Here is a 10,011-nt window from a genome sequence, read left to right on the forward strand (position 1 = left end):
TTAATAGCATCCTACTTAGATGTAATGGCCAGTAACATTTTCTTTTGTTTTATGATAGGCAGAAGTAGGTCCCTAAAGTATTGGGCAGCTATTGTCTGTTGCATACTGAAAAAATAAAAGGTTTCTGACAATAAATGGATAGGAAAGGTGAGCAGAGCTGTGCTGCAAGAGCCAGGAATGTCCTCTCCAGGGTGTAAGTACAAGCACAAAGAGACTGACCCAACTTGCAGCAGTTTTAGCCTTGCTACCTGACAGGATTTCCATCTGATGAAGACTTAAAATACCAGGAGTGTGGCTTTGCTTTGGAAAAATTTTAATGTTGAAATATTCCTTTTTCCTGAGTGCCTCTGAGTCCTTGCTATAGGGATTACAGCTCCTTTCTTCCTCCTCATTTCCAAACCTCGCTCTGTGATTTAAGTCTGACACTTTGAGCAAGTGGTTTGGGATGGAGATGTTGTGGATATATCACCAAAATTAATTTTGTGTTTCTGAACTACCTTCCTCACCTGTGCTGACCTGAAGATTTCATCCACCTCACTGTAAGGCAACAGGATTACAAGGCTGAGCAGTAAAACCTGCAGAACATGGAAAAGGCCCAAGACCCTGTGCCTTCTCCTGCTCTTTCTTCAGGTACTAAGAGTCTGGAAATAAAAATTTAATCTCCCATAGGAAAAAATAACCTCTTCTTTCCCATCACTGACTTTCCAAATGAAAACAGCTTGGAGAAATCCCAGAGCTGCAGCTGTAAGGGACCTGGAAAAGATTTAAAGTTAATAATAAATCTCCAGTAAATCCAGGATGATGCCAGGTTTGTTCTCTGAGGGCTCTGTGGTTGGTGCCTTGCCTGGGGCTCAGCCTGGGACAGGGCTGGGAGAAATGGGAAGCCCAGAGCTGCAGTTTTCAAGTGCAGGGAAGCATCTCCCAGAGCTAACCCTGGGCTGCTGCTGGATTTCACTTCTGCAGAATCCATGATCTGAACGTGGAGCTGGGTGCTCATCCCACCCCTCTGCAAGCCACACAGCCCAGGCTGGTGTCATTCCCAGAGGGAGGAGGATTTGAGCCTGGTTTTGGCAGGGACAGGTACAAATCCTGCAAACCCAGCTACTGCCCACCCATCTTTTGGGAGGAAGACTGTTGGGTTTCTCACAGCCCCAGCCAGCAGCAGATCCTTCCTTCTCACAGGCTCTACAGGCACATCACATCTCTGTCACCTGGAGAGGCAGGGGAGGTGACAAAGGACAGGACAGAGCCAGGACAGCACAGGAGGGTGAGGCAGACCTGCAGGAAAGGACCTTTCCCCAGCTCATTTTGAACCTGATGCTTGTTTTTCCCCTCCTCTCCTCATTTTCCTCCTTTTTTCCTTCCTGTTTTCTTCTGCCCACCCATCTTTTGGGAGGAAGACTGTTGGGTTTCTCACAGCCCCAGCCAGCAGCAGATCCTTGCTTGCTCACAGGCTCTACAGGCACATCACATCTCTGTCACCTGGAGAGGCAGGGGAGGTGACAAAGGACAGGACAGAGCCAGGACAGCACAGGAGGGTGAGGCAGACCTGCAGGAAAGGACCCTTCCCCAGCTCATTTTGAACCTGATGCTTGTTTTTCCCCTCCTCTCCTCATTTTCCTCCTTCTTTTCCTTCCTGTTTTCTTCCTGCCCAAAGATGAAGGAGCCTTTCAGCAGAAAGCCTCTCTGTGGCTCTGTAAATAACAAACTGAGGCATTTCTCTCCTGCTAAGTCCCCCAAAAATCAAGGGAAAGAACTGTCCTCTTCTTGACAGAGGAGGCTGCAGTCTTGGCTGGCAGTTCAGCCAGCACAACGTAGCCCTTTCTAGCCCCAGCAGCTCCTTCTTTCAGGCCTCAGAGAATGAGGAGATCAGGAGCTGAATATAAGCAATGTTTGCTTCCAACTTGCTCAGGCTATGCCCAGTTGCTTTATTAATGGCTTGGTTTGCAGCAGGGTTCAGATAAAACAAAGCTGTGCTTTAGGTTTGCTTTTGCAGGGCTCCCAGTCTCAGAGCAGTAAAAATGGAGCAATGTTAAGAACTTTCCTTCTGGGGGACGTTGGCCCCAGAAGCACAAAGCTAAAGCTCTCTCTGTGTCCTCTGCAGAGCTCAGTGCTCATGTGAGCAGCAGAAGAAATAATTTTATTTTCCTGAATCCCTTTGGTGAGGACAGGGTGGCTCTTCAGCTCAACAGCTTTAAAATATCCATTTTAAAATTCTCTTGGCAAAGTGAGCGTGGTGCTTCCTTCCACCACTCAAGTCCTTTTGCAGTCCCAATTTAGGATTAAGCTCTCCTCCACAGGAAGGTTTTGTGCACTCAGGAGAGCTGGGGGAAGGCTTTTTGGGGAGATCCAGGTGACCTTTGGATCACCTTTCTGGGGTATCAGGAAGACAGTGGCTGACAGCAGTGTACAGGTAGTGATAAACCTCTGCTTTAAAAAATAGTGAGGGAGGCTGCTCAGCCCTAAACAGGAGGGGGAGACAACATTCACCCCCTCCACCTACCTCACAGACATGGCTTTGAGAGTCTGGAAAAGAGACACGGGGAGGAAATAGCTTTATAGGGGTTTCTACTCTTGCAAAACTTAGTTTTGAGGACTTTAATACTTTGCCTCTCAGAGGTGAAAACATCCAACTTGTGTTTGCTGCAAAAGGACCCGTGCAGGCAGAGCTTTGTCCTACAGGACAGTGCAAAACCCACTGGGAGGCTCCTGGCTTGTGAGGTGGTGTCTGGAGCCTGCTATGGGCTGGTCCCATGCCTGGAGAGAAATTCAGGAGTGCTGCACGTTGTCCCATCCCCAGACTTCTCTGTAACTCCAGGAGGTCATCTCTAAACCAAAGGGTTCAGCAGTGAGTCCTTGCTGCTGGGCTTCATGACCTCTGCCATTCTTTAAACCTCCCTGTTTAATAATCATCCCTGGAATAATCATCTTCAAACAAACATAAACCTATTATTAGTATATTTACTGTTCTGTGGTGCCTAATACTGTATTTGGGTTTTTGTTTGTTTGTTTGTTTTTTTAAAAGACTTGGCCTTCATATAGAATCGTACCAATAAACCAGATTTGGGGTTTGTACTGCCTGGGGAGGGCTAATAGGTTGAGATGTTTTGCAATAGATACCCACCTTCCTTCTCCTGAAATTTTTAGCTTGATTTTTGAAAATGTAGACAGTACTGAAGCACAGCTGGAGAAAGAGTATAAGAAGAAAAGGAGAACATACAGAGCTGGTAAGTGTCCCACTTTATAACCACATGATCTCTTCAAATGCCATCAAGTGTCAGCTATTTTTGGGGAGCAGAATGAGTGGCCCTCCTCCTGCCAGGCTCCAAGAATGCTCCCATATTGTCATCAAACAGGACTTGGACCTTGGCAGAAAGATGTGGGGATTAAGATCCTTGCTTGGAAAAATCCCCTAAAGGGCTGGGTCCCCAATTCCAGGTGATAGCAAAGAGAAGAAAGTTTCACATCTGGTCAGCAATATGGGGTGATAGCAGATGATTCATGATAAGACACAAAAGAGCTTTGGATGCTTTGTTATAGGATATCTTTTGTTCCCTCTTTACACAGTGCCATTGTTTCAAAGTACAAGGGAAGGACAACAGCAGCCAAACAGAAAGCAATACTTGACAATGAAAGCAAACAAGCCACCAGCTCTGGATCTCAAGTGAACAATGGGTTGAGTTTCTAGAGGAACAGAAAAAAAAAATCAAGACTGTGGGAGAAGCAGCAGAAAAGAAAGAAAACAAGTTTCCTGTGGCTATATTTAGAGCTCAAGTTGTGAATGGTAAGGAAGCCTTTTTTGCTGCATTGCCTGGATGTAAGATTTTAGGAAGGATATCGAGGTGCTGGAGCAGGTCCAGAGAAGAGCAAGGAGGCTGGGAAGGGATCCAGCACAAGTCCTGTGAGGAAGGGCTGAGGGAGCTGGGGGTGTTGAGGCTGGAGAAGAGGAGGCTCAGGGGAGACCTCATCACTCTCTCCAACTCCCTGAAAGGAGGTTGGAGCCAGGGGGGGGTTGGGCTCTTTTCCCAGGCAACTCTCAGCAAGACAAGAGGGCACAAGAGGTCTCAAGTTGTGCCAGGGAGGTTTAGGTTGGACATGAGAAAGAATTTCTTTCCAGAGAGGGTGATCAGCCATTGGAATGGGCTGCCCAGGGAAGGGGTGGATTCTCCATCCCTGGAGACATTTCAAAAGAGCCTGGATGTGGCACTCAGTGCCATGGGCTGGGAACTGCAGCGGGAGTGGATCAAGGGTTGGACTTGATGAGCTCTGAGGTCCCTTCCAACCCAGCCAATTCTGTGATTCTAGGATTCTATGATAAGATGCAGAGCTCATGTCCACTTCTCTTCCAAGCCCTTTCCCCTTTTGCTGGTGGTGAGGCCTCAGTCTGCCATACCCCATTGTAAGGGATCCTGCAAGCTTTAAACACAGAGTCTGTCCCCATTGTACTGCTGTGCCTGACCTTCTGCACAGCCCTGCAGTGCTTAGCAAATCCATTTCAGCTTTATTTCTTTCAGCTTTTACTTCTTTTACTTCATATATCTGAATTTCCCTTGCCCTATGCCCACCTCAAAGAGCTTCTGCCCAACCCTTCTCAGCATCTGCTCTCTGCCAGGAGCACTGCTGCCCCTTTGCTCCCCTCCTCACTCTCCTGCATCTTCTCCAGGGTTTATCTGCATCTTCTCCAGGGTTTATCTGCTTCCACCCCAGGAGAAGGCTGCAGCTGGGCCCAAAAATCACTGCAGCACCCCAGAAGACAGCAGCTGATGATGGGTGGGGGAAAGGACTCTTCTAGAGGGCAGGATCACCAGGGCATTAAAGCAAGACAGCAGTTATGTGCTGGCAAGATCAAACCCCTTCACTGTTGGCCAAAGAAAACCAAATTTATTTGTTTCCATAGGTGAAGAAGTACAATGCAGAGCCAGGAGCCAAAGGACTGAAGGTGGTGGCTTGGTTGTTCTGTGGTGAGCTCCATCCTGACCTGCTGAACAGGCCTGGCCTCTGTCTTCCCAATCCACCCTGGAAAATCCACCCTGGGAGCAACTGCTTCAGGACACAGGGAATAGGATGGGGCCTTGAGATAAGAGGCATTCTGCAAAAGACAGGTAATGTTAACAGACATGCTGCTGGCTTTGGCCTTTTAAAAGCTCAGGAGCTTCAATTATAATGAGAATCTATGTCAACAGCTCCTGGCTTCACTTAACAAGACCCTTCCAACAAAGCCTTGAACCTTCCTTTTCTTTCCAGAGCAGCTTCTGCAAGATCAAGGACTGTTTGCTGCAGCAGGCTGGCTGCTGAGCTACACAGTGCAGCAAAAAAAAAAAAAAAAGGGGGCAAAGATGAACTTTCTTTTTGAAAATAATCTGATTTTTAGGAACAATTTAGATGCTGCTGTAGCTGTGACTCCAGAAGCTGTGAACCCTAAAGCAAAGGGTTTAATCTGTACCTGGGTCTTGGCAGACCCTGTGCTGCTGATGATTTTGTTTCTAAAAATCTCTTTTTAAGGAGGGTTTAGTTCTGAATGGCAGAGGCATAGGTGAATGGACAAAAAAAAAACTTATTTTTTGATATGTGACACAGTGATTTGTATTAATTTAAAGAGGTCTGCTCTAATTTATGCAAACTGCCCAGCCCAAAGGATGTTCAAATTCCTGACCTAGGCCTCCAGGCAATATGGCAAGATAAGTAAAAAATGTTAACAATATCACTCATTCTATGTCTCTAGTTGTTTACATGACTTTTAACAGTTTTCAGGGCTGGCTTTTTCCAAACTGCTCAGTGCTTGTTGCTTCCAGTGACTGAGGCATTCATTCAAAATAGATCCCAATATGAATATATATAATTTGGGACACAGAGGTAGGGTTTGTTGTTTGGTTTTGGTTTTTCTACTCTTACGAAATAATATTTTGTTTGTTAAGTCACATTAAGTCAGTCTTATGACAGCCCTGAAATAATTCATCCCAGTAGATGCTGTCTTCATCTTGTTATTCAGAGTGGTTGATGTTTGATGACCCAAGCACACAGTAAATCTTATGATTCCTTAATTTGTATCCAGAGATTTTAAAAGTACAACTCGTGTCATATCTGAGCAAAAACCCTTTCCATGTGAGAAATCACTGGCCTTCCACTTTGTGATCGAATGCATACAGCAAGATTAGTGATCATCTGTAGCTCAGCTGTTATTTTTACTGGGTTATCAAAGCTCTGGGGAGGATTTTGTAAAGCCATTTAGCCTGAAGGAAGGGATTAAAAAGGTTTCTCCCCATGAAACATCTGTTGCAAATGTACTTTCTAATATCCAGAGCAGAACGTTAAAATTCATCAGAAATGGGAAGATTCTCTTCCCTCTTTACCAGTCACACTCTCTGCTCACCCACAGATCAGCCTCCTGCTTTTTTTTCCAGCCTAAACCAGAAGTTGCCCCCACCACTACACAACAGAGAACTTCTTGGATGCTCTTCACACTTTGATGGGATATTTCAACTTTTTCCTTTTGGCATTGAATGAGAAACCAGGACTTGAAGTGACTGCTACAGTCACAAAAGCCAACCACCCCTGACCTTCTCTCCTTTCCCTGATTCCCAGAAGCAATACTCATGTTTTTGCTCTATTTGCACTTGAACTCACACCTTTTTGGGTTTTTTTCCCAGACAGGTACCTGCTGGAATATATAATCATGCCTACTTTGAGCAATACCTGATTATTTTCCCAAGTGGAGCCCATTATCTACAATTCCTCTATTTGTGGTTTTTAAACATATCTTTACTTGCTTAAAAGCAAAAAAATTAAACAGAATTGGATGACAACAATTCTGATACTGATAGAAGGTTCCCTGTACCTTTCTTCTTCTCTCACAGGGCTCCCTCAAGGCCACTTACCCCAGCCCCAGAAAATACACTTGTACTCTAAGAGCAAATATAACTTATTTTCTCCAGTAGCAGATAGGACTAAGTTGTGCTGGGCTTTTACTCCTTATAATATTGCTTTCTGTAATATTTGGGGAGAAAGGAGATATCCAGTAAGAAGCAAGTACATTCACTACAGAGCAATATATATTCTGCAAACTTAAGTGCTAAATGGAGCAAATTCTCCTGCTTCATGCATAGATTTTCAGAGAAACTGGGGCATCTAAACTTGATGTTCCCCCTTCTTAGTGCTCTTTTATTACTGAGTTTAAGAAAAATGTCCCTTCTTTGTTTTCCAAAGTAAAAAGAGAAGCAATTTAATTCTCTCTATATATATGAGAAGGGAAGGAATTGTACACTCATATTTATGCTGCTCTCAGTAAGCTGAAGCTTTGGGAAGGTAGGGGAATGGCTGACTGGTAGCATGGCAGCAATTTCCCAGTAAGAGCCATAAGTGTCACCAATCACACTGCATTTTTGTCCTCATTTAAGCCATGGACAAGTGACAGACCCCTGAAAAACTCATCATCATCATCATTGGTGCTGATGACACCTCACCAAACACAACGAGTAACACAAGTATGGTGGCTGCTGAGTAATTAGCAGGAATTACCTGTCCCTGTCACTCCATGCTCCCAACTGAGAGGAAAGGTCCTGAAGTGTCTCATTCCTCTAAGCCAGGTCCCCCTGCTCCAGCTGAACCATGGAGGCAGGAGAGGTGGAGAGGCAGGGATGCTCCTACTGTGCCTGTGTTAAGAAAGAAGTAAGCAAGGATGCCAAGGTGAAAAACTAAAGGTGGATATTTGAGGAGCTCTCAGGAGGGCCCAAGACTTACACCCTGTAGTTATCTAGGAATGGAAGAGGTTTCCTCTTGCAGAGCCAGGTTATGGTAAGAGAAAACAGAAGTTTTTAAAAGTCTGTTTCAGGATGATATCTAGAGGAGTTAGAGATACAATTTCTAGTGCTGAGTATGAGGACAAGGTCATAAATAAGAAGGCAGACAGTAAGACAACAGCAAATGCCTGTGCCTACCTCTTCCACTATGTCATGGGCTTCAGAAAGTCCTTAAGCACTTCAGTTGGTTCAAGTCCCACCAAAAAACCTGGCAAATACATCCTGAAACCTGACAGTGGCCAAATGACCAGGACTTCTTTTCAAGGCAGTGAGGAAGGCATGACTTGACTTCATCCATCACTGGTGTGCACAGCCTATCCCATGGTGATTTGGGAGCCCATCCTCAGTGTTCTTGCAGACTTCTGGGTTGAGAACAACACCAAAGTGAAACATGGGAGCTCTTGCCTACTGAAAACTGGAGCAAATCCAGAGTAATGTCATGAGGGTCATAAAACAGTCTGTGAATAACTGCTAAAAACCTGGGATATAGTGAAACTGGTGATATGTGATTAAAAAGAGCTATCATCAGCCTCTGTGCCCACATCCAGGTGACCTCCTGACCCTCTGCAGAGGTGGCTGGGACACAGCAGTTGATTTGCCAAGTGCTGCTGTAATGAGATATTTTTCCTTGCCAATCAGGAAGTATTAAAAACACACCGAACAAAAACACTGCCCGGATCATTTTTCTCGTGCAGTAAAATCTGCTTTTACAATTAAAGGCTCTGTTTCTTGCCCTGGTGGGACGTAACTGTGGATTTTTTTTTTCTTTCCTCAGAAGGCAGAGCCTGATTTCTGGAGGGGGAGATGCAAGGGGAGCTTTGTGCAGGTTGGTCCTGGTGGGGCAGTGGAATGGGCTGCCCAGGGAGGGGGGGGAATTCTCCATCCCTGGAGGTTTTTAAGAAGAGAGTGGATGTGGCACTCAGTCTGGGAACCACAGGGGGGATGGATCAATGATTGGATTTGATGATCCCAGAGGTCCTTTCCAACCCAAATGATTCTATGAGGCACAGGAGATGTCCAAGGGGTGTCCGTGAGCTTTGCTGAAGATACTGCAAGGACTCAGCTGGCTAATAATGCAGGACAGGGGTCTGCCAAAACCCCTCCCTATGCTGGGAAAAGGAGGGAGTTTTGGGCTGGTGTGGCAGGGTTTTGGTAGCAGGGGGAGAGCCAGAGGGGAGGTTCCTGTCAGAAGCTGCTGGAAGTTCCCTCAGCTCCAGTTCTGGTCCTACCATGGCCCAGCTGATGAGGGAAGGTGGATGTGCCTCTGCCAGGGACATATTCAAGGGGAAAGGAAACTGAATTTAAAAAGATTGCAGGGCTGAGGAGAGGAGGAGGTGAGAGCAATGCCTGAGCAAAGGCACCGAGGTGGGTGAGGAAGGAGGGGGAAAGATGCCTGAGCAGAGATGTCCCCACAGCCCATGGTGAGATGGCGGCTGTGTCCCTGCAGCCCATGGAGGAGAAGGTGGAGCAGTCCCTGAAGGAGAACTGTGGGGTAAATGTGGAGCTGCAGCCCCTGACGTGTCACGGGTGGGCAGATGAGGATCTGCAGCCCCTGAGGGGACACGGAGAGGCTCAGATGTGGATCTGCAGCCATGGAGGACCCCGTGGCAGAGGAGGTGACTGCTCTGGGACTCTGTGGGCACCCAGGCGGGAGCAGTTCCTGAGGGACTGCAACCCAGGGGAGGGACTCATGGCTGAGGGCTTCCTGAAGGATGTGAGGAGTCCTCCCATGAGGAGGAAGGAACGGCAGAAACATCATGTGGGGAACTGACCCTGAACCCCCCCTGTGTCCCCTGTGCCCTGAGGGGAGGTGGCAGTGAAGCGATCCAGCCCTGAGGGGATAGAGAGGGGGGGGGGTGTGTGTGTTAAATTGTGTCGTGTTTTCTCTTTCTCATAGATTAAATTAGGTTTTTTTCCTTCCCAAGTTGAACCAGTCTGTATTTTGCCTGTTTCCATACTTGGGGAATGTAAACCTCCCTCTCCTTGTCAGAATTAAGGAGCCTTTAGGTGGGTTTTCTCCTCCCTGTCCCACAGTCAGTGAGCAGAGGCCCAGTTGGCACAGGCCCAAACCCTGACAAAAAGCCACTCAATCTCCCCCAAAATTTCCTGCATTCCCCACAGTGCCTGGGCTCCCCTTCCAACACACTTGTGAGCACATCCTGAGGTAGGTGAGAGCATTTACACACCCTAAACCCCCCCCCAGAACCTGCAGAGG

The sequence above is a fragment of the Heliangelus exortis genome, chromosome 4, assembly GCF_036169615.1.
Source record: "Heliangelus exortis chromosome 4, bHelExo1.hap1, whole genome shotgun sequence".
In the NCBI taxonomy this organism is placed as follows: Eukaryota; Metazoa; Chordata; class Aves; order Apodiformes; family Trochilidae; genus Heliangelus; species Heliangelus exortis.